This window comes from Lepus europaeus, chromosome 4 (assembly GCF_033115175.1).
Source record: "Lepus europaeus isolate LE1 chromosome 4, mLepTim1.pri, whole genome shotgun sequence".
Classification (NCBI taxonomy): Eukaryota; Metazoa; Chordata; class Mammalia; order Lagomorpha; family Leporidae; genus Lepus; species Lepus europaeus.
The window spans coordinates 47,055,568-47,080,804 of NC_084830.1; positions in this window are offsets into that span (position 1 = coordinate 47,055,568).

Sequence of the window (25,237 nt, forward strand, 5' to 3'; positions counted from 1 at the left end):
TTTTTAGCCAGCTTCTTTTGTTACAGCCTTCTAATCACTGGAACGTTCTTTCTCTGTACAACCAGAATTTCATCTTTGTGACTGTTATCCATTGTCCTGACACTGTGTGACCACACAGGAATACATCTATTCTTTTTTCTCTATATAACAACCTGTAAGAAATGTAAATATTTAACAATACCTAAAATAAAAAAATCTACCAAGAATGAGAAAAGAAAAAAACAAGCAAAGAAACCCAGAGTTCATTAGGGATATAATTCCAGCGGGAAGAGATGCCATGCTCAACAATAGACCAGTGTCTCAATTTTCACCCACCCCCCCACATACACCTGAGAAAAATTCACCTCCCCTGATAACACTACTATCCCAAGGCTTAAACAATAGCCCGCTGTCTTTGCAAGACTAGGAAGCCTATCGTTTTCTCATTAGCTCTGTGGAATCAAGTAGCCTTTTTTAAAAATAAATGTTTGAGACCAAACTAAAAACACAGCAAAAGGGACAGCCGTTTTGTGTGGAGGTTAAGAGGCTGCTTGGGATGCTCAGAGTAACTGTGTCCAACTTCTGGCTCTGCTCCCAATTCCAGCTTCCTACTGATGTGCATTCTGAGAAGCAGGAGTGATGACTCAAGTAATTGGGTTCCTGTCATCCATATGGGAGACCTGAATTGAGTGCTGGGCTCCTGGCTTTGACTTGGCCTAGAACTGGCTGTTGTGGGCATTTGGGGAGTGAACCAGCAGATGAGAGTTTTCTCTGTATGCCTACTAGTGTGTCTGTCTGTCTCCCTCTCTCTACCTCTCAAAAACATTTTTTAAACAAACAAACAAACAAACTCCTGAAACAGAACACAATAAGCATGTGACCAATAGACATTGCCACAAACTTGGCCACTCTGTCTTCCCAGCCAGATTGCTTCCTTCACTGTGCTCTCTATAAGGAAGGAGAAGTGGAAGGTGCTTTGGTATCTCACCTCCCCTTTGAAAGACTGTGGGCTGGCGCCGTGGCTCAACAGGCTAATCCTCCGCCTAGCGGTGCCGGCACACCGGGTTCTAGTCCCGGTCGGGGCGCCGGATTCTGTCCCGGTTGCCCCTGTTCCAGGCCAGCTCTCTGCTGTGGCCCGGGAAGGCAGTGGAGGATGGCCCAAGTCCTTGGGCCCTGCACCCGCATGGGAGACCAGGAGAAGTACCTGGCTCCTGCCTTCGGATCAGCGCGGTGCGCCAGCTGCAGCGCACCAGCCGCGGCGGCCATTGGAGGGTGAACCAACGGCAAAGGAAGACCTTTCTCTCTGTCTCTCTCTCTCTCTCTCACTGTCCACTCTGCCTGTCAAAAATAAAAAAAAAAAGAAAGACTGTGGCAGTGTTATATCATGTGTAGAATGAGGGGGCTGTAGTGGTCTGTGTTCTAGTAGGTGGAAGACAAAAAGTAGTCACTGTTTCCACTGTAAAAGGAGAACCAGAAAAATCAGCCTTTATTGAGCACCTACCATGGCTTCTTAATCATAATCTAGTTAAGAAAATAAGCATTATGATACATTTTATGGATCAAAAAACATAGACTCAGAGGGTAAATTGCCTCAAGTGCACATAGCTAGCATTAATAATAACAATAAAAATGTAGTTGCTGTGGCTGGAATATTTGTGCCTTCTCTTAAATGCATCTGGAATCTTAATCCCCAATACACAAGCAGGATTAAGGGATGGGGACGATTAGGCCATGAGAGTAGAAGCCTTATGGGTGAGATTAGTGCCTCATAAAAGCAATGGAGGGAACTAGAAAAGTGGGAAATAAATTTCTGTTCTTTATAAGTTACCTGGTCTCCAGTATTTTGTTATAGCAGCACAAGTGGACTAAACCTGTGACTTGAAGCTGTGACTATCATTTATTTATTTTTTTAATTTAATTTAAAAAAAATTTAAGGAATACAAATTTCATAAGTACAACTTTAGGAATATAGTTATTCTTCCCACCATACCTGCCCTCCCACCCCTTCTCCTCCCTCTCCCATTCCCAGTCCCATTCTCCATTAAAATTCATTTTCAATTAACTTTGTACACAAAAGACCAACTTTATACTAAATAAAGATTTCAACAATTTGCACACGCCCACCCACACACACACACACTAATTTCATGAATTGGTTACACCTAGCAGCTACTTGACATACTCTTTGACATTCATTTTTTTAATCACAAAATATTTGTTATTAACATAACTAACATGTGGCTTAAATTGAACTTGGAAGTAATCATAGATAAATGCATATACAGTATCTATGTATATATATGGGTGTATTGATAAGCTAGGTATGCTGAGCACCATGCATGATCAACAAAATACAGTCCCAAGGAATTTATTATCCAGTAGCTGATGAAAGCACATAAACAAGCTACTACAAAATAAAATGAAACTGTTGGTCTGAAGACCACATTCTTTCTCCTCCAACACATGGAGAAACATTAAATGTGGGAACATGCTTAAAGTCCCTTAGGCTGGACTCCAAAGAAATTTTCTCTCAAAGTCTTGGCTTCTCTGCCTGTCCTATGCAGAGTAGCCCCCGAGGAGGATGTATTGGGCAGGGGGGTGGCAGTGTTAAACCTGGAAGTGTTAGTAGGCAAGGACTTGCAAGTGGATGCTGAGCTGTGTTTGGGTGTGCTTCTCTGTGTGTGTGTGTGTGTGCAGGGACTTCCACAGAGCTCAGTCCTTTCAGTGAACTTCTTGCCAAGATAAGAGTGACCCTTTCTGTAGGGCACTGGAGAATTGGCTGGCCTTGAGGGTGGGGTGGGGTGAATGAGGTAGGGGTAGGAGGGAAACTGGTGTGCTGTGGTCCATGAAGACAGGAACATAAATTTTTTTCATTAAAACAATCTTGAAATTGTTGGCAAGCCTATAAAAAGGCTTAGTTAGAGCCGTCTTGGGGCAGCTTTTCTTTGAGTTCAGTTTATTAATGTAGTTTTTTACATGGCTTTTTATTAAGAAACATATGGTACATTAGGCCATTTAACACCAAGGAAAAAGCTTCATAAAGAAACATTCTGAACACCAATATAATATAAACTTGTGCTGCTGCATTTTACAGAAAAGCAAGTTACTGGGACTTTGGTGAACAATTTGGTAGTACTATCCAGTGTTCGTTGACAAGATATTTTCATTGAGAAACACATAGTAAGTCTTTCAAAAGAGGAAGGAGAGTCTGGCAAAACATTTCTTGTGCGTAGGAACATGAGTGTGAGTGTGTATGTGTGCATACACATACAGAGTATGTGCATGCACATGTGTGTGAGTGTGCACACATGTGTACCTGTGTCTGAATGGATGTGAGAGTATAAACATGTATTCCCATGTGTACATGTGTGTACATGCATGTGTGCAGTTTGTGTGAGAGGTGAGTGTGTGTGTGTGTGTGTGTGTAGCTGAAGTTCAATGGACACTTGACGATATACATATGCATACCCCTCGGATCTTATTGACCCTTTGGGGGATTTTCTTGTGTGGATTGAATTGACTACATCATTCCACAAAATAAAATCCTTCCAAAACTATTTTCTACAAAGAAATTTAGGCTGATTTGAAAAAGAGTCACCCAAGGGACATTTGACAATATGTGAAGACATTTTGGTTGTTACAAGTAAGGAAAAGGAGTTACTCATATCTACTGTGTAAGGTGAGGAATGCCACTAAATATTCTATAATGTATTGTATTGACCCCACTCCAGCCCCAAATGTGAATAGTCCAACTATGGAGAATACCCTGTTCTGTATTTTTTTTTCTTTTTTTTTTTTTTTTTTTTGACAGGCAGAGTGGATAGTGAGAGAGAGAGATAGAGAGAAAGGTCTTCCTTTTGCCGTTGGTTCACCCTCCAATGGCCGCCGCGGTAGCGCGCTGCGGCCGGCGCACCGCGCTGTTCCAATGGCAGGAGCCAGGTGCTTCTCCTGGTCTCCCATGGGGTGCAGGGCCCAAGCACTTGGGCCATCCTCCACTGCACTCCCTGGCCACAGCAGAGAGCTGGCCTGGAAGAGGGGCAACCGGGACAGGATCGGTGCCCCGACCGGGACTAGAACCCGGTGTGCCGGCGCCGCAAGGCGGAGGATTAGCCTAGTGAGCCGCGGCGCCGGCCTGTTCTGTATTAATGTAGGGAGATGTCAGCTGGGGATTGAAGTGCACACAATAAAATTAAAAATGTTGCTTTTGTTTTTCTGCTTTATCTAGAAAAGTCCCAGAAACTCATTTGATCATCCTCTAGAGTCCTTTAAGGCACTACCTCAGTGCTACTCATTTGATGTAGAGGTAGCAACTATAGACTTTGCAAGTAATCAGGAAACCAGGGTGGGAGGGTGAACAAGTGGCCCTATTGTCTTTTTGAAGACTTTAAATGAGACAGCAGAGACAAAGGAGAGGGTGCAGTAGGGAGTAGGAAGGAAAAAGATGTTTTGGGTTTTGTGTTCATGAGGCACGAAATCTCACCTTCCAGCATGGATTTGCATACCTCGAGATGTTTATGTCTGTGACACAGGGAGGGATTTTGATGGAAGGCATCATCCTCATTAGGATTAGAGGATAGGACCAGGACCATGAACTGATAGAAATTTTCACAGTGTTGATCTCCCAAGACTGCATACCCTTGTGGCTTGATGCAAAGGTCTGATGTTTTTCCCTCACTGACTCTCCTAGTTGGAAATTGCCCCTCCTACCCCACCCCCTTGCTTCCCTGTTTGACTAAGGGATTGGCACTCTTATTTTCAGGGAATGACCTAGGATGGATAGTGGACAATAAGCTAAGAAAGAAGAGAGTAACTATTGAGTTAATGCCAAACTCAGATTTTCATTGATATGAACTAGCAAAAATTCTTGTGTTTACTAAACTCCTGCTCATAGCAAAATACTGTCCTGGATTCTGTGATGAACACAGAAAAGGATCATGGCCCTTACACTCCAAGACTTCTTCTGTAGTAGGGGAGACAGACACATTTCCCACACTGCAAAAATATAACTGAAATAAAAACCAGATTGTTGTAAGTGCTATAATAGAGGTATTATAAGTCAAATATAGTGGAACAACAGGGAAGCAGAAAATAAATTTATTGCAACGGGGACATGTGGGAAGACCTTACAGCAAGAGTGACATTTGTATATGACCTTGAAAGATGGTAGGACTTCAACAGCTGCAGAGATTAACATTAGATGGTTGTAAGAGAATATGTGGCCTATTTGTGCAATTGCAATTAATTTGAAGTGGACAAGAGTTTCAGGGGAGCTGTAACGAAGACAAGAAAAGACATTTAGTGCTGACCATAGAGGATGTGAGTACCAAAGGTAAGGAGTCTCTATTCTCTCCTATGTAAATAGCAGACTCTTTGAAGGTATTCAGAAGGGAGACTATGATCAGCTCTTTTCTTTAGAGAGACAGTTTGTCAGTAGCACATAAGGTGGAATGGAGAGACAGAAGGCTGGCCAATCAGGAAGGGAATGTAGGAAGCAATTCATGGTTTTCCTGATACTTTTAGAGACACTGAGGAAACTGAAAGGTCAAGTCAGTGTTTGAGAGGCTGGCCAGATAGTGTATCAGGGATGCTGGAACCCTATGTCCATGTCCAAATCCTTACTCTGCTGCTTCGCAATGGGTTTTGGAAAAGTTACTTAATACATTTGTACTTGTTCCTCCTCTGTAAAATGTGGCTAATAAACAGAATCTTCCCTACACAATTGTTGTCAATTGTTTAAGTTGTCAAAAGTTTAAGTGTGTTAAATAGAAAGCACTGGGACAGAATGAGAGCTGGTTATTAAATTTACAAACATTTTGCAAGGTGGGGAGGGAATTAATTTTGATAGCTGAAAATAAGTTATGGTGGGAGTATTTACACTCTGGAAATCAACAAGTAATACCAAGGAAACAGGCTCACACACACTGCATCTCAGATAATACCAAGGAAACAGACCCCACCCCCCGCCACCGCATGTCAAATAGTACCAGGGAAACACACATACCACTTCTCAAGCAATTTCAAATTCTTTGAATGATGCTGAACTTCTGATGGGACAGAAATGGTTTTAAAAATTAGATACTGCAATATGGTCTGCACTGCCTATTCCATTACTCTTTTATGAGATTTAATGTATATTGGAAAATGGAAAAGTGGAATTTGAAGTGACTTTTGAGGAATGAGGTAAAGTGCGTTAACTCGAGCAGCAAGTGCCAGAGGAAATGCTTTATTGCTACATTAAGCTCAGGACCACACAATATAGAAAATACCACAGTTTAATTGCAAGTGAGATTTGAGGACAAAATAGCTAGTATAGAAATCAAACTAGTTGAGTTTGAATCCTCACTTATTAGTTTGGACAAGTCACTTATCTATACCTGAACTTTTGCCCACCCTCACCCCCTTGCAGGATTATTGTAACAATTAAATGAGTTATAGCATAAATTAATATGTAGACTACATAGAAAAGGGCAAGCACACAGTAAATACAGCTATTTATTAGCTTTTATTATTATTTTTCCAAATAGTAACTGTCTGAATTTCAGTAAGACATTTGATTTTTGAGCTTTGGTTTTCTCATCCATAAAGTGAAAATAATATTAACAACTGACTCTTCTACTTCAAGGGTTGTTGCAAGGTCGAAGACAACATATTGAGTATGCAAGTACTTTGGAAACAATACAGCATGAAATAATCACTTTTAGTGATGAAAAAATATAGCACAGAGAGGCAGTCTTAGTATATAATTCCAAGGAATGAGACAGCTATTTTTGAGCAAAACCCACAGAGTGAGAACATAAGAGGAAAATTACAACAGGCTGTATGAATCGTGAATGTCTCTGCCAAGAACACATCAGTATGCGCATGCATCCAGCATGGAGAGGCGTCTCACTATGCGTTGGTCTTTTTGGCTACAAACTCATAAACAGATGACAATTTTAAGTAGCATCAACATTGTCTGGTTATATTTGATACTGGAAGAGTGACCACATAGTGAGCAATGAGAAATGTTATGAGGTCTGAGAAAGCCTCTGGACTCCAATCTCCTTCTTCCAAGCCTACTCTGCATTAGCTGAAATAATGTCTGATATTAGTCCTTCCTTCATTTCTAGGAAAGCTAATGCTTTCTGCTATTTTTAGCTATATAAATCCCAGCGTGAATAAAGAATTGGAGAAGTCTTCACCCAGATCTGAGCACGCTGCAAGAAAACCCTCTCCCCATGTCTTCTTGGACCGTTTCAGAGATGTGTTCTCCATGTGTTTTCTGGTAGACAAACTTCAGTTTGTGATTAGAACCATCTTTTAAACTCTTTTCCTCGAGTCCAGTTACACCACTTCATTCAGTTCTCTCTTCCTCTTTAGCTACTCCTCCTTCACTCCCTTTATTGGTACTTCTTCCTTTTAAATGTTGGGGTACCTTTAGATGTATTTCACTGTTTATTCTACATCTTTTCTGGGTGCACTCAGCTCATTACTAATGTCCCCAGCATCTAAGTTTCTAGCCCAAATCTCTCCCATGAAGTCTACTCTTGCTGTGGATGGCTTGAAACTACTTTGTGGTCAAATATCTAAAATCAAACTGATTTTTTTCCTCCCTACCACTATGTTGTCTTCCAATTGTGTTCCCAACCTTTGAACCATAGTCAGTGTCTTTACCACTCACTTAGTAACCTAAGATAAGGACACCTATATCCTGGATGACTTCTTATCTTTCATCTCCCAGATTCAAATAACCACCAAGTTGCACCCATCTCCAGTATATATCTTAACTAATTCTCTTTTAGTGCTCCCCTTTCTGCCTGTGCTTACTTCCTGTCATGTTCCTTCTGCCCAATTGAGTTTTTTAAATATATGTATATATATATAAATATATACATATACATAAGTATATATATATATATATATATATATATAAAGCTGTTCTTGTCCCTAGGAATTTTCATACACTATTGAGTATGCTAGTCAAAGCCTATATACATATAAATGGGAATACAAACACTTTAACTCACACAATCTGTTTAGGATTTTGAAGCCTTGATTGATTGCATATCTTGGCTATTATGAAAAGTGCTGTGGTAAACATCGCAGAGCAGGTGTCTTTGATTCAATGATTTTATATTTTTTGTGGGACTGCTGGATTATATGGCACTTCAATTTTAGTTTTTAAAGAACTCTGTCCTCCATGGTGGCTGCACTAATTTACATTCCAACCAGCAGTGTATTAGAGTTCTCCTTTCTCCACATCTTCTCCGATATTCATTACTTTCTTTTTGATAATAGCCTTTCTAACATGGGTGAGGTGATATCTGAGAGTGATTTTGATTTGCATTTCCCTGATGGCTAGTGATATTGAGTATTTTTTCACATTTTTTAGCTTCTATTGAGATATGTCTATTCAGACCCTAGTCCCAAATCTCCACTGGATTTGTTGCTTTTTGTTGTTAAGGCTCTGAGTTGCTGATAATCCTCGATACTAATCCTTTCTCTGATACGTAGTTCGCAAATATTTTCCCCATTCTACTGGATATCTCTTCACACTATTGACTGTTTCCTTTGCTGTGCACAATCTTCTGAGTTTGATGTAATCCCATTTGCCTGGTGTTGCTTTTTTGCCTGAGCTTTCGGGCTATTCTCTAAAAATTCATTGCCTATACCAGTATTTTAAAATGTTTCCCCTAAATTTTTGTCTAGCAATTTCATAGCTTCAAGTTTTACATTTAAGTCTTTTATCCATCTTGAGTTGCTTTTTTATATATAGCGAGAGGTAGGTATCTAATTTCATTCTTTTACATAAGTTTGCCAACACAATTTGTTGAAAAACTGATTTCTCCAATTTATGTTCTTGGTACCTTTGTCAGAAAACAGTTGGCTGTATGTATGTGCATCCAAATTCATATTTGGGTTCTTTATCCTTTTCCACTGATCTCTGTGTTGGTTTTTATGCCAATACCATACTGTTTCAGTTACTATAGTTTTGCAGCATGCTTTGAAAACAGATACTTTGATGCTTTCAGATAGATTCCCCCCACCACCTCAGGATCTCTTCTGCTTCTGAGTCTTTTATGATTCCATATAAATTTTAGGATTGTTATGTCTAACTCTGTAAAGAATGTCATTTATACTTTAATAGGGATTGCATTGAATCTATTGGTTGCTTTAGGTGGAATGGAAAATTTACAGTGCTAATTCTTCCACAAGGAATATCTATCCATTTCTGTGTTGAGAAACTGTCACAACCAAGAGGAGCCTAAGAGAATGATGTTAGTGGACAGATATTGAAAAAATGAACACACACACACACACACACACGTCATGTGTTACTTAATGATGGGAGCATGTCCTAAGAAATGAGATGTCAGCCAACGTCTTGATTGTGTGAACATCATAAAGCATACTTACATAAACTAAGATGGCAACAAAGTCACTATGTGATATAACCTTACGTGGTCCCCTTTTGACCAAAACGCCATTATGAGGTGTGTAACTACATCACTATGTACATCTGCTCCCACATGCATGTACACTGAAGATTATGAATTTTCACTGAGACCTGTAATCCTAGTCCAAATTGTTCAAAGTTTAGTCTTGTTTCCTCCCTCTCCATATTTGTTACTCCCTTGTTAAAAGTGGTAACCCCAGCATCTATTATCCTTAATGCATGTGCTGATGTAATCAGCCCCCTTCACCTAACTGATCTTTCGTCACTGCTGCCCTTATTCAACTTGGTCTAGATACCCCATGCCATCTGCCTACCTCCCAGAGAGATGTCCTCCTTTCTGGTTCAGGACCTGACACCCTTCACCAGACTGCTTCTCCCTGCATAGAAGCTGCCTTCGGCTTTGTGAGCTCCAGCAGCAGATGCCAGGCCACTTCTAAGGGGGACACTTCCTCCCTCTTCCCTGTGGCTGGCACCCCTTACTAATAGTCTTCTCACCCACAACGGCTCCAATATCCACCACTGGATACACTTCCCTCTGCCCAGGGTGGCCTCTTTCTTCCTGATCAGACTCTAACACTTGCTGTGACTCTCTGCACTCCCTCTGCTTAGGGAAGATGCCCAGTTTTCATCCACCACATGTGGCTAGAATGTTCTAAGGTGGAAAAGAAGACAAAGAGGAAGAGGAAGCAGTAAGTTTCTTTTGAATAGATGAATTTAAAAGTCCCAAGCTTCTTCTGAACTCTTGCTCCCTACAGGATCAGGATGCTTAACAGGGTTGTACAGAGATTGTTAATGGCATCTGTGTCAGGGGAGATTGACTTTTAACTGAAATACAAGCTAGGAGTCATATCTCTCCCTGAAGAGCTTTTAAAACACCCTTCCATAATTGCAGTTCTTTGTAAATCGGTGGCTGACCTGCGTGTTTGTATCTGCAATCCCTCCAGCTGCTGAGCTTCCCATGCCAGGGTCAGGGCTCTCAGGCTAGAGGAGGTGATTAAAGACTAAAGCCCCACTGGGAGGGGGAAAGTTTAAAGACAGTGCACAGGAAGTTGTTGGGTTACTAGCGATCCATTTTCAATTCATACTGTAAGCAGGAAGTGCCTTTTCCTGCCAAAAGGTTTCTAAGTTTCTCTTGCATGGCTGTAGTTTGGCTAGAGAGAGAACGGATTGTAGAGGTCATTAGAGAGCTGAATCAGTACACAGCCACCTTGGTTAGCATGTGTGACAAACCATGTGCAAGACACAATTCATCCACAAAGAAAACTTTTCCATTTTTGTGTTGAGAAACTGTCATAGTCAAGGGAGGCCAGAACACCTTCTATGGAGATCACCAATGGATACTTAAAGGCTGACTTTGAGAATGAGTAATCAGTTTTTAAACTTGGGGCAGGTGTTTGGTGCAGCCGTTAAGACATCACTTGGGACTCCCATATCCCATATCAGAGTGTCTGGGTTCAAGCCCTGACTCTGTTTCTGATTCCACTCTCCTGTTAATGTGAACCCTGGGAGATAGAGGATGATGGTTCAAGTGCTTGGGTCCCTGCTACTCATGCAGCAGATCCAGATGGAGTCCCGTATTCCTGGCTCTGTCCTGGACTAACCTCAGCTGTTGTGGGCATTTAGGGAGCAAAGTAAATTAGCAGATAGAAGATCTCTTTCTGTCTGTCTCTGTCTCTCTGCTTTTCAAATTAAATAAGTAAATAATTTTTTTAAACTTCAAAAGAAGTCACAAGGACAGTACAATAAAAGATGTTCAAATGGACCCATGTAGACTGCACAGGAACTATTGATTTAGCTGCACTAAATGAGAGTTACTGCCAGCTCATGATGCTGGATTGTCTCAGGAACTCAACACTATGTTTCCTTTTCCCTTCTAACACAGTTGTCTGCCAGCAAGTTCCAGATTACATTTCTTCGACGAGAAGCACTATATTAAAAGGTTAGTTTTTAAAATTATGCAGGTATGGTGAGGCAAGCAGATCAGGAATAGGTTGCCATTGAATAAATAGTTATATTTATAAACCCCAAGAGGAGGGGGCTTGCCATGACATGGGAGGTCACGTGGGGAAGCACCAGGGTTGGTCAGGAAGCAGAGGGAGGGGGTACAAAGTGAACAAGAACCCTTGTTGTGGTTTCTGTGGATAGGAACAGGCGAGGCAGTGTAAGTAGGTTTAGGTTTGGATAATTTCAGTAGGCTCTAGTGTCTAGGGGCTGTCCTTCTATGCTTATATATGGGCCAGCGGTTAACAGGGCAGGTGGATAGTGGTCCCGAATGTGAGAGTCTGGTAATGAAGGTGGTTAGGGTAGAGCTCTGTATGGGTGGGTTTACAGATGAAAGGCACACTCACAGGCAATTTGTTTGCTGTCTCTAGGCATTAAGTAACCCTGATGGGGCAGTCCCTCTTGAGTCAGCAAGTCTTTCACATAGGCAATCCCATGAGATTTGGAAGGCTTAGCAGGAGCAGAACTCTTACTATTTTTCTTCCAGCAGCAGTGGGCAGTTGCATAGGGTTTGGCAGATGTGAGATTTTATGGCAACCCCAGAGACATTTTCTGCCAAACATCCAGCTTGTTGATATGATCATTGCCAGCACTTTCTTGGTGCTCCTGCAATTTCTCAATTCCATTAAAAACAGCAGCATCCTTGATATCTACAGTGGTCTCTGGCCCTCCTTTCACCAGTTCTTCCAGCGATCTTACAAATACCCAATTTCCCAAATTAAAATCTTCCTATTTGAAATACCTAAGTGATTTCTGCTTTTCTGACCATAAACCCTAACTGATACACAATCAGGAGATTGTGGAGGTTACTTTGTCTTTTGTAGTTCATTGTGGGTAAGTGTGCTTGTGCTAATTGGTCTTTTCCCATTGAAATTCTGGTGCCCAGAAAAGTTAAAAGCCATGTATGTATTCAATTGATTATTTGGAATTGTGACTTGGGATTTATTCCTCTCTGCTGAGTGCATGCTACAGTCTTCTTAACCCTGTATTCACAGAGCACCATGCCTTTATTTCTACTGTAGTAGAACTTATAAGATCTGATAGCTTAGTATAATAATTTGTGTACCTGCTTCTTCAAAATTTAAGAGCTCCTTTAGGACAAAGACCTTGAATACCTTACTGTTAATAGCTTCAGAACTTTTCAGAGTTCTTGACACACTGCAAATAAGTAGACATACTTCACACGAGGTGAGCTTACCCAGGTCTGGCTACAAACAGTGTATACAGATAGTCATTAAAATGGTACTGTTCAGTGGTTGTACTATATGCTAGGTGCTTTACAATTTTTATCTTATTTAATCCTCACAAGAACCTTCAGAAGGAATAGTATCTGAAAAGAGGCTTAGAGAGGTTTGGTCTTTCTCAAAGCCACACAAATTATAAATGCCAAGAGGAAAACTCAATTCTGATGGTCCCCAAAGCCTCTTTCGTCCATTGTGGTATTTAGTATCAGGAAAGTAGCAGTAAAACATAAAAACCAGGTAAATACGGATGCCAGGATAAGGATGAGATGCCATAATATGTGTTCATCCATAATCAGAGCGAGGTGATGCATTCTAACAGAGCAGCTGAAGTATCCAATGAGCAGAACTCAAAGACCAGGGACAGAGGAGATGTGGGTTTAGGAAGAATGAGGGAGATGGAGCTAGCCAGAGCAAGGCTTGATTGCTAAGACAGCTTGCTGCCACTCCTCTGATTGCCTTTTCTTTGTCTTGTCCTGCAAAGGATCCTCAAGCTACATGGGATTTGAATCCTGTGTGAGGAGGGTAGAGGTACAAGTGGCTTTCCTGGAAGAGATGCTGTCATGTCCTTCCCCTGCTGCCTACCCTCTGCATTGAAAAAACAAACAAATGAAAAATGCAGTTAGCTCAAACCAGTCAAAACACTGACACACTTTAAAGAGGGATTTAGGACAGAGCAAAGACAATGCTACCTGCTCTTGGAGTGAGAACAAGGAAGAAAATGAAGAACTGGGCTTTCAAGGATTTAGAATGTAGAACAGAAGAGCAAATTCCTATTTTGATTGGGGATTTGTTTTCTCTACTTATCTGAGATCAGAGCTAACTGTCCCAGTGGTTTTGAAGGGTCTTAAATGTTTCTTTCCATGTGGGTGGAGCTGTTCTGGCCTATTTGGAACTGGATGTGTTTCTTTGTAAATCATATGGCTAGTGCTCGCTTACCTGCCTCACAGGAGTTCTTTAGGAGAAAAGATGTTATTCATCTTCGTATTTTCATCACTTTGAATAAGGTCCTGACTTGTGCTGGTTGAGGCAATTGATAATTAAAGGGATACAAAATGCAAATAAATAGATATATGTAAATTATTTTTTTTCTGAGATTTAGCTTACTTTCTGTTATGTCAAAAAAGATACATGCAGAACACTTCTGTTTGGTATTTATAAATTACAATGGTTAATGTTGGATGGGCTTTGGAAACTATTCCTGGCAAGCAAGGTTTGTGGACTGATAGCTTCAAAACTTGATCTGTAAGACTATTTCCTGTTTGGTGGTCTGGCTATTAAGATCGTGAGATTGTCACAGGCAGGTGAGCTGATAGAATGAACATGGAGTTTTCTCATCCAGTATTGAAGTGCAAATCAAATCTAATTTTAGAAAAATGATAGACATTGAGACATGACAAAAGGAAAAAATTGTGCTTGCAGTGACCTTATTATTTTCCTGTAAAACTGCAAGTATTATTTCTTCCCTTTACTTCTGCTGCCAACTTCTCACAGAGCACTATGCACACATTAGCAAGTTGTACAATAATGTGTATTAGTTTTCCAGGGCAGGGTATCAAAGGCCCTCAAGAGGAAAGAAAAGGTTTTTGTAGAATGACACTGGATACTCTAAAAGTTCTCATGTTCTTTGCCTTCCAAAACTGGAGCTCTTTCTTGGTCTGATTTTACATTTGAATATTTTGACCATAAGACATTTAGGGCAAGAGAACAGTGAATTCATTCTGTTAACATTTTGATGTATTTGAAGAAAAAGGGGAAAAGCAAAAAATCTTTCAGGGAAAAAAAGAAAATTTCCAAAACAATCAGGAAGGGATTTCTTATTTGTAATTCTATTATACTACATTTATATAGAATTGTATATGTCAATAAGTGTTATTTCATTTTTCCTGCTCATCACTTGAGTTAGTCCAGATCAATGGCTAACTCTGATAATGACCCTTCTTACTCTGTTCAAAGTCATCCAAATAATGACTCAATCATACAAATGATTTACAGTTGAATCATCACCTTTCCTTTGGGGGCTTGGAGGAAAACAAACATCAGATTTGATATTCAGGACTTTGCTTTTAAGTTGACAGGCTGAAATGTTAACTTTAAATCATTTGTGGTTGTCCACATTGAGCAGTGATTCTCTTCCTGAAGTTCATTTTGAAGAATTTGTGCTAAGGCTACGATTTCCAACATAGCTCCCAAGAATGAGATCATTTTATTGATAGTATTAATCTCTTGCTGTATGGGCTAGCAGTCTTCTCCCTTCCATTAAGCTCTCAAAACAGTCCAATCTGAAGACAATCATCTCAGGAATGTGGCCTTGATGGATTGCGGGCATTCTGTGGGACACTTGTTCTCCAAGGAAACTGTCCAGGGGTGGATTGAGAATACTAACAAGCAATCAGCAGATCAAAATGTGAAGATCTCTTTAATTAATAAGTGTTCTTGGATGCTGAAATCAAAAAGTTTAAAACTGAGGCCATCATGTTTCTGTTTTGTGGTTCAATCCATAAATCACCCTTCTCCACTTATCTGTCCTTTACACTTTAGCTTCCAGAGGAATTTAAGAGCCTTAGTCTTGAAAGTGAAATGACTTCAGATGATCGAATAGTCCTAGGGTGTTTTAAGCAAGAAGATTAACAAATGCCAACGCCTTTCAAATATTCTGTGCATCTGTTAATATTTTTGCTAGTCCAGTTTTTTTTCAGTCCATACCATGTCATTGCTCTAACATCCCTGCCACTGCCAGCCAAAGTGGTTTAACTCATAAAGGAAATAAAAAATTTTATATATGAGAAAAGCTATTTACTTTTTGTGAACCTCAACTCTTTTCTTTCTTCTCCTTTTTTAAAAAAAATTGATTTGAAAGTCAGAGTTACAGAGAAAGAGACCGAGAAGGTAAGAGATCTGTTTGATGGTTCACTCCCCAAATTGCCACAATAGCCTGTGCTGGGTTAGGCCAAAATCAAGGGCCAGGAACTCCATCTGGGTGTCGCAGGTGAGTGACAGGGACCCAAACAGTTGGCCCATCTTCTGCTGCTTTCCCAGGTATATTAGCAGGGAGTTAGATTGGAAGCAAAATAGCTGGGACTTGAATTGGTGCTCTGATATGGGATGCTGGAGTCACAAGTTGGAGTTTAACCCTCTGTGCCACAACACTGATATCTGTCGCTTCTGTGCAGAGAATACTTGCTAATAGGAATGAATACACAATAAAATATGCTTCAGAATTTTCTATTGCAAAGATAGTAAACTGCATTTCCAGTTAGGAAAACTAGAAAATGAGTGTATCGCTCCTTATCTTTGTTGTCCAGAAACATAGTCTAGCACTCGTGGATAGTGAAAATGTACTACAAAATACTCTAAAAACTTCATAGAGGAATTAAAAGATATGTCTATTTTTGGTTCCTCAAATTGTTGAAATCCAAGCTTTGTGTTTTTTTTTTTTCATAATATGCACTTTCCATGCACCTTTTTTGAAAGCTCCTTATCTTCCCATGGCAAGTGTTGGTGAATGGAGGGCATATGTGCACTGTAGATGCCATAGAAAGTTCTGTAAGCTTCACAGAGGAGCTGGAATTTAAGACGAGTCTTCACTACACTGTGTTTGTCTCCTGTCATCATTGTAACAAAAATGCCCAGATAGGGGCAGCTTAAAACTGGAAGATTAGAAATATTCTAGCTTGGGGCTTATCAATTAGGTTTACCTCTTCAAAGATCTACCTCTTTATTTCATCGATATTTCCTAATTTTTTTCTCTACTTCATTTATTGCTGCATTTATTTTTATATAGATGTTTATCTGATTTTAGCATTTACAATGTATGTGCATTTAAGCATCACATGATATCCCATAAATATATATATATATATATAAAACTTATGTATTTGTTAAAAATGTAACAATCATCTGAAAAACAAAAACTAGAAGCCAGAAGTTCAATGCAAGAGTTTGGCAAGGCCATGCTCCCTGAAGGCTCTGGGATGAATCCATCCTTGTTTCTTCCTGGCTGACAATCCTTGGTGGTCCTTATTGTGGCCACATAACTCTAATCTCTATTCCCATCATGATGTGATCGTCTTCCTCTGTGTGTGTCTGTCTATCTCTGTGTCTCTTCCTTGTAAGGATAAAAGTCATTAGGTTAAGGCTCATCCTGATCCAATATGGCCTCATCTTAATTTGATTATATCCACAAAGACCTTATTTCCATATAAGATCACATTCCTGGATACCAGTGGTTAGGATTAGAATATATTGGAGGGGGAACACAATTTAACCCCAAACAGTGTCTTAGATCAGGTTTCCAACAGCAGGACCTGAAATGGGAAATCCTGAGAAGATGAGTTTTGGAAGTGAGTTTTGTCTCAGGACAAAGAGTGATGTAAGTAAGCTAAGGAAGAGGGAGGAAACTGGCCAAGGAAGTGGCTTTATCTGAAGCCAGTTTTAGCCTGGTCCCATGAGGAGCTCTGCAGCATGGATGGCACCACAGAATTGTCCCACTTTGGGGCAAAGAAGCCAGGCTGTATCCCTATGTCTGTCTGTTCCTGATGCCTGACTGTGTCCCCCATCCCTTGGGGAAGGGAGCATGCACAACCTCCTGGTCAATCTGCTCCCATTTGGCTCAGGAAGTTCTCTGGAGAAGGAGGCAAGGAGCCAAGACACAGCAGCAAGGGACTGGGGAGGAGGCTCTAGTGGGATGTCAGCAGCATGTACCTATTCCACCCTGATCCTGCTCAGAACTACTTGCCTTTCACGATAAGCTCCCTGCATCCAGGACCAAGGTCCTCCAGGTTCTGGCAATTGTGTTTTACCATAAAGCTTATAGGTAGGGGATTAGTGATCAGCGGCTACTGCAGTTGGTCCTGAAGTTGTAACTGATTCTCATCATCTCCTTCCCTTCTACATTCCCCTTACACTTGGCTGGGACTTTTCCTGTTTTGAAGTTGAAAAAATTCTAATCGGCACATAATAATTGCACATTCTTATGGAATATAGGGAGATAACTTGATACATGTGTACAAAGTGGAATTGTCAAATCAGTTTTGTTTCCTAGAGCACTAGTCATGTGTGTGTGTGTGTGTGTGTGTATGTATACTGGGAACCTTCAAGCTCCTCTCTTTTAGTTCTTTGTAATAAAGTGTAGTATAGTCATCCAGTTGTGTTATAGAACACTAGAATTTATTTCTATTACCTAATTTGATTCTGGTACCTGTTATTCAATCTCTCGCCATCTTCTTTTTTTTTTTTATTTTTGACAGGCAGAGTGGACAGTGAGAGACAGAGAGAAAGGTCTTCCTTTTTGCCGTTGGCTCACCCTCCAATGGCCACCGCGGTAGGCGCGCTGCGGCCGGTGCACCGCGCTGATCCGATGGCAGGAGCCAGGTGCTTCTCCTGGTCTCCCATGGGGTGCAGGGCCCAAGCACTTGGGCCATCCTCCACTGCACTCCCTGGCCACAGCAGAGAGCTGGCCTGGAAGAGGGGCAACCGGGACAGGATCAGTGCCCCGACCGGGACTAGAACCCGGTGTGCCGGCGCCGCAAGGTGGAGGATTAGCCTAGTGAGCCGGGGCGCCGGCCCGAACACTGCCATCTTCTATGAAGCCTATCCTCTTCTGTTTTACCCTCTTCTAAGAAATTAATATTTTTAAGCTTCCACAGATGAGTGAGGACATGTGGTACTGCTAGTCTAAATGGCTTAAGATCGGAGTGGGTGTCTGAGACCTTGTCTATCATTCATTCACTAGGTCTCATTAGCTCTACTTGGCCACTTATAGCCAAAACCCGACATGGAATATTAAGAATGATCATGGGTGTCAAATGTGTTTCTGCCTGCCTTCCTTAGGTAGCAATCTTTGGATGTTCAGTAACAATTCCTCAGGTTAGTGTGGTGATTAATTTCTGTACCACCTGTATACTGGCATAAGTAGCCCAAGGAGACCTTTTGGCAGCCTTTGTTTTATGTTCAGTGGAATTCTTACCATTCCCCAATAAAAGCAACTCTTTTCCAGGACCTAAGACTTATAAACTCATATAGTCCAAAGCTATAGAGTTGGGAAGCACAAGTTCCTTGGTCACTGATTGTGCTCATCAGTTGAGGCTCTGTGTCTTGGTTCTCACACCTATGTATTACTGGAGACACAGCACCATGTCACCTCCTTAAGGATGACACCCTATCATTGCAGGGTATCATATCTGTATTTCCAAGTGGAAACCTGTCTGTATCTTCAAGAGGTCATTCCAAGGTCTACAGCTTCTAGATTGTGCCATTTGTGGTGGAGTCAGTAGATCTCATGGCTATTGCCATTCCTCCTTTTTTCTAAAGCAGGTGGCGTACTCTGGGCTAACATTATGAGGGATCCAATGCCAAGAGATCAGCCACCTTGTGGGCCATTGAAGAGTAGTGTTGCTGAGGTAGCATAGCAAGAAAGGCAAACTCTCATCCAGAACATATTGCCCCTCTCTCAGGATGAAGCATTTACTTTCTTTTCAAAGGTGGGAGTGTTACTAATGTAATCAGCTTGTCACCAAGTGGCTGGTTATCCTCTCAAGGAATGTACCATACTGAGGGGCAGTATTAGCTTGTATTGTTGGCCTGCTGGATGTTCAGTTGTGGCCATAGTTGGATAATTCAGTCTGAACAGCATTCCAGAGAACTCTCTTGGGACGGTTGTTTTCAATGAGGACCACTAAAGACTGTTTAGCAGGAGTTAAATAGAGGAACTGATGATGTTGATGTTTTAGGAAGAAAAGTCTGGATAGTTATTACATCAACTGATATGTCAGCTACTCACACAAATAGCCATTTCTTCCTTCTTTATTACTAACAAAATTGCGATTTTTTTCAAGTCACCCTATTGCCTTTCTACAGGGCTTGTATTGCAGCAGTTTAGGTTGGCCATGAGAAGCCTAAACTCCCCTCCCCACCTCACATGCCCCTGCTCTGGCCAATGAGAAATAATGGGAGATCTACTGGGGGAGCTCCTGGGAATGTTTTGTCATCTTCTTCTTCTCCTCCTCCTCCCACTTTCTCCCCCTCCCCCCTTCTTCTTCTTCTTTTTGATAAAAGTTTACACATGAGCTGACCACACCCTTCCTCATACTTCCTACATTGTACATGGATGTGATAGCCATAATTGCAGTAAAGATTTTGCTGTCATATAGGAAAGTTTGAAAAATAAAACATACATGCCGGTTCTAACATGTCTTTTAAATGAAATCTGGCAAGTGCCTGCCTCTGCACTTCTTATTTAATGAGGTGCTGACATTGTGGCATAGTGGGTTACACTACCACCTGCAATGCTGGAATTCCATATGGGTGCCATTCGTGTGCTGGCTGCTCCATTTCTGATCCAGTCCCCTGCTAATGTGACTGGGATAGTAGCCGAAGATGCCACAAGCACTTGGGCCCCTGCACCCACGTGGGAGACCTGGATGAAATTCCTGGCTCCTGGCTTTGGCCTTGCTCAGCCCTGGCCATTGCAGCCGTCTGAGTGAGTGAACCAGTACTTGGCAGATCTCTCTCTGTGTCTCTTCATCTTTCTCTGTGACTCTGATTTTCAAATAAATTAATATCTAAAGAAAAAAAAAGTTGGTTGAAATCCAAGCTTTCATTAATCAGAGATGTTATATTATCTCTATCACATGGGATGAGTATGAGGCTAAGAGCACAGCATTTGGAATCAGATAAAGGTTTCCATTTACTAATAGCTATTAGTTTTAGAATATTCAATAGATACTGGATTTTATGTTTCGTATTTATAAAGTAATATGTGATTTAACTGTATGCTTTTTTTGCATGCCAGATTAAAGTGCCTACAAGTTCTTTGATACTCCTCCAAGCAAGAAGTAAAGTCCATATACCCTTCTTTTGAAAATGGGCTTTAACCAATGGAGTACAGAAGTGACTCCACCCCTGTTCACATCAAGCCTTTAAGAGAACTGGTGGCTTCCATCTTGGTCTCTTGGATTCTGAAATTGTCCTTTAAAAAATGTGACCTGCCCGATGAGACCACATGGACAGGGCCTGAACTCATACAGATAGATAGAAACCCAGCTGATTATGGTATCCAAACGTTTCTAAGAAATAACTATATATTTAAATCAAACCATATTGGTCCTTCCAGTCCACCAAGCTATGACCCCAGCCAATGAAAGTAGAACTGAAGAATTGCTTAAGTTCAGCACAAACTCCTGACACCAAAACCCATGAACTAGAGTAAAATTATGTCATTTAAAGCAACGAAAATTTTGGGTTGGTAATTATGTAGGAGTAGAAAACTTGGAAGCTTGGGTAAATAACTTTCTGGGCAGGCCAGCATTGTGTGGTATAGTAGGTTAAGCCACTGCCTGCAATGCTGGCATCCCACATGGGTGCTAATTCACGCCTCAGTGGCTCCACTTCCAATTCAGCTCCCTTCTAATACACCTTGGAAAGCAGCAGAAGACCATCCAATGGTTTGGGCTCCTATACCCATGAGGGGACCCCAGATAAAGCTCCTGGTCCCTGCCTTCATCCTTACCTAGCCCTAGTCATTGTGGCCATTTTGGGGAGTGAACCAGCAGGTGGAAGATTTTTCTGTCTCTCCCTCTCTTTCTCTGTAACTCTGCCCTTCAAAGAGATAAACAGATAAGTGTTTTTGAAAAACTTAACCTCTCTGAAGCAAGTTTCCTCATCTGAATAATGGAGACTTTATTCTCATCATTTTCATTTAATATTTATTGGAAACTCATTATGTGTCAGGCATTGTTCTAAGTACATCACAATTTCTATTGTCTGAGTATTTGTGTTCCCTGAAATTCACATGTTGTAATCCTAACCCCTAGGGTGATGGTATTACAAGATGAGGCTTTGAAGAAGTGCTAGCATCATGAAGGTGGAGCTCTCATGACTGGGATTAGTGCCCTTATCACAAAGACTAATTAGGGGCCCCTTTCACTATGTGAGGATGCAGCTAGATTAAATAAGGCACCATCTATGAGGAATAGGCCATCACCAGATGCCAAATCTGTTGGCATCTCCAGAACTCTAAGCAAAAAATTTCTGTTGTTTCTAAGCCTGAGTAGGCTAAGATAATATTTAATCTTCACAAATATCCTAATAAATAAATACTCATAATATTCCTAATTTCCAGATGGGGTAACTGAATAACTGAGAAGAGTGACTTAAACAATGTGACAAAGCTAGAAAGTTAGACATAGCTAGAAAACTAGAAGAGTCAAACCCAGTCAGCCTGACTGTGAGGTGATAAGAGGTTTGTAAAGCTTGTGATGTGGTGTCAATCAGACAGCAGGGGCCCAGTTCATGGTGCTGGTGGTGGGGGTATGGTGCAGCAGTTGTTATCATTACTGTCACACAGGAAAATATGTTCAGTGAATCTGCATTCTGAACAAAGATTTCAAAGCACGAAAAACGTTGATGTGCGTAGGGTTATAGAAAAAGTAGCTTTGCTTAGAAAATAGGAACAAGACACAGCCAAGAATTGACCCTGTAAGCATGGGAGAAGATGCTGTTGGGTGAGGGAGAGTGTGAAGGATCCAGAGTGGTATTCAACTGATGCTTAGGCAAATAATTCAAAGTCGTGGTTCTGTAGTGTCTTTGACTTCCAAAGGAGAAATTGACAGGGCTGGGCTGGGGGTGATTTACTGTGGCATCCAATCAAGCCACGCATTCACGAAATGCATGACTTGTCATTGCTCCACATCACCATGCTTCCTCTCCTCAATTAGGGGAAATACCCTTTTCATTTATGAAGTGGTGCGTGGGCATCCACATGACCTCATAGTTGAGGGGAACTTATTGGGATCATATCAACATGACCAAGGTCAAGTGGTCAGAAGTTATTTACAGCTCATTAGGCACCATTCATGTCAGCCAGGCATATCCTGTGCAGCCTTCCTAAATGAAGTAAATATGTTAGAGCCTGGGCTTTCAACATGGCTGTGTCCACGAATGTTGGTGAGTTATCTGGGAAGTGCAAACAGCAATGGCCAATGTGCTGGATTACCATGTTCCGGATGCACGCTCACAGAGCACCTAACTTACTCTGACTTAAGGGTCATTATTCTTAATGGAATCACCAAAAATTTATTCTCTAAGATACTTTTATATAATGTATTCATTTTAGAGATGCATAAACTGACATCAATCAAAGCAAAGATAACTTGTCCAAGGTCACACAGCCCAAGATTGGCAGAGGCTAGATACAAAACTACACTTTGTTACTCTTATTTTAGTTTTTTTGTTAGAGTATATGAAGATCCAACATTACTTAATAAATGCCAGTGCAATAACTGGGCATCATGTTGAGGTAAATTCTTTATGCAAAATAAACTCCCTAAATAATTACAAAAATGTCATCCTGAAGAAAATAGCAGAAAATATTTTGTTTGTAGAAGCATGATACAATTCTGTTGGAGTGAATAAATAAGAGAAATTAATGCATCTGACTATATAAAAATATAAAACTATCCAGTAAAAATAACAAACATAATCAAAAGAATATCATAAATTGGGAAGCACTTTAATTATATCATGAGATTTTAAAAATAGCTGGAAAGAGACATAAGTACACAATTTCCCCAACTAGCACATAATTATTTAACACTTGGGAAAATGTTAAACTTTATTAATAGTCAAGACAAAAATTAAAACAAAATACAATTGGATACATATGAAATAAAAGACAATTTTTTTGATGATAACAACCAGTGATGAGATTGTAGTAAAATGATTTTCTGTGGCATTATATGTTGATTCAACCATTTGGAGAAATGTTATAGCAGTATTTCTTGAACTATTACTTTTATAAATTTATTTCCTACTCCCATTTCTGAAAATTTATCTTAAGTGATAACTCTACATATTAATGACCCCCAAATCTCTGCCCAACTTCCGATCCTTCAGATGTGTTCTAGTTTCCTTTTCCAGTCTCCTGCTCTTCTTGGTAACTTAACCTCTTTCTTTCCAAAAAGGATCTCATTCTTTTTCTTTAAAGTTTTGCCAGAAGAAGTGCTGTATCACTAGAACCCAGCCTTGGGTATGGTACATAATAAATAGGTTCATCATGAGTGTTTTTATCTTCCAAGCCAGGCTAGAAAATTTGGAATTATCTTTGTCCTTTTCCTTCATATTTATATGTCTATATCATAAAAATTGAAATTTTCAATGAAAATTGAAAATTTTGTTCTAGTATCTCTTTCCTTTTCATTTCTTTCTTCTGTACATCCCTACAATCCTGACAATCCTGTACCTTGTTAACTGGAATAGTCTCCCGGTTTATCTTTCAATGCTCATGTTTCTCTCTTTTTTTTTTTAATTTTATTTTTTTATTTGACAGATAGAGTTAGAGAGAGAGACACAGAGAAAGGTCTTCCTTCTGTTGGTTCATCCCCCAAATGGCCGCTAAGGCTGGCGCTGCACCAATCCGAAGCCAGGAACCAGGTGCTTCTTCCTTGTCTCCATGCGGGTGCAGGGCCCAAGCACTTGGGCCGTCCTCCACTGCCCTCCCAGGCCACAGCAGAGAGCTGGACCGGAAGAGGAGCAACCGGGACCGGAACCCGGTGCCTGTATGGGATGCCGGCGCTGCAGCGGAGGATTAACCGAGTGAGTCACAGCACCGACCCCATGTTTCTCTCTTTTGTAAATCGCCTCATGAGAGTGCAGCCTCCAATTTATTAGCATCAATTAGACATCATTGGTGCAAAGAGCAGAAAGCAAGTTTCTCCAACTTAAGCAATAAAAAGGGATTTTTCAGCAGGTTTCTAAGCAGCTGATAGAATGTGAGGAAAAGTTGACCAAAGTATCAGGGTTTAGAAACTGGGGATGTTGTTTATATTTCAGCAATATTAACTTGAATAGTGTGCTACTTGGGTTCTGTTTTTTAGGACAGTAATAATCATTTCATTGATTAAGTTGCTGTGTGTTCCTGCTGTCTTATAAGTACATGCAGCTCTGTAGTTTTTAGTGTATGGCATGTATTTGAGTAATAAAAAACAATGAGAGGAAAGAAAAAAATGAGCCTGGCTAATAGCAGAGTGTGGAATAGGACACTAGGAGAATTGACTCCAAAGGAAAGTCTTATCTGGAAACCCAGATTGCAGATCTTGACCTACATCTACCAGAGTTACCGTCTCTCTTCTAGGTCACCAGTTGAAACCTTCTGGAAGAATGCTCACTTGTTATTATTAATTGGTACTTTGATCCCACATACCTTTGTAGCCTTATTCTGATGAACAGATGAGCTGTATTCAAGGTGAGACAGGAGAAATCGCTGATCCCTGTAGTCAGCTGCTGACTTAGGACACCAATCCCATTCTCATCTCTGACCCAAGGTCATCCATTGCAGTCACCACAAGGAAGAAAGAGAATGAAAGAGCTCCATCAGCTAATTCAGCAGGAAAGTCTTCCAGAAGGAGGAGAAAGTGAGCCACTAAAGTGTGATCAGAATGGAAGTCAAAGCTTCTAGTTGCTTCTATCAAAGATCCCCACTCTTTGACCTTGGTCTAACTGTGAACATTTGATGCATATGAGTGCTCCTCTTCCTCCTCCTCCTCCTCCTGGAGAGAGCAAACTGTTAATCCGCCCTCCCTTC